Raw genomic sequence first — 849 nt, 5'->3', positions numbered from 1 at the left:
ATTTGCTATACTTGTAATTATTAAGACCCGCCTTCAAGTGTGTGTGCTCTGGCTCCGACAAAGACTGTGGAAGCTCAAAAACACCTAAACTACTTATTTTTCTGTTTTGTGCGAAAACAGCTGCAGAACTATTTGTTTACATGCCAAGAATAAACTCTTGCGTAACTTTAGTGTGAGTTTTTGAGAACAGGATTTTGGCGACAGTGGGCGAGGAGAATGATTTCGCAATGGCGCGATTGATGCAGACAACTGAAAACAAGAAACTTTACATTTGAAAAATTAAGGGAAAAAAGATCAATCCTATCTTTAATTACCAAACAGACAAATTTTTATTTGCTGGTTTTTGTTTTCCAGCAGGTCTGTTTCCTGCTCCCTTCAGCCAGGCTGCATATGACGGTGGTCAGATCATGTACCCTCTACAACCACCGGTTCAACCAGTGCTTCCCACAGACTACACCTCACCTCAAGCCCCATACAACCCTGCTTATGTGGAATCAGCAAAGACCAGTTAGCCACGCCCCCAAAATGGCCAGCTATCAATGCTGGATCACAGAGGACTGTTAGTTTCCACGCTGCTTTGCCTTTGTGAATTGTGCAACTACTACAGACTCTGATAAGACTGTGTTGAGAGTAAAAGTATTACTGTCATTCATGTACATTTGCCATTTCTAAGTTAATACTTGCTTTGTGAACTTGTTTATTATTTACTCCAGTGACCCACTGTTTGTTTGTTTCTCTTAATTTTTACCTATTTTAAAGGGGTCATATGATGCGATTTCAATTTTTCCTTAATCTCTGGAGTGTTACAAGCTCTTGGTGCATAAAGAAGATCTGTAAAGTTGCAAAGAC

The sequence above is a fragment of the Sinocyclocheilus rhinocerous genome, unplaced genomic scaffold (assembly GCF_001515625.1).
Source record: "Sinocyclocheilus rhinocerous isolate Xijiao unplaced genomic scaffold, SAMN03320098_v1.1 scaffold1283, whole genome shotgun sequence".
Taxonomy (NCBI): Eukaryota; Metazoa; Chordata; class Actinopteri; order Cypriniformes; family Cyprinidae; genus Sinocyclocheilus; species Sinocyclocheilus rhinocerous.
The sequence above is the reverse complement of the archived record's forward strand: the minus strand, read 5'-3'. Positions refer to the sequence as shown.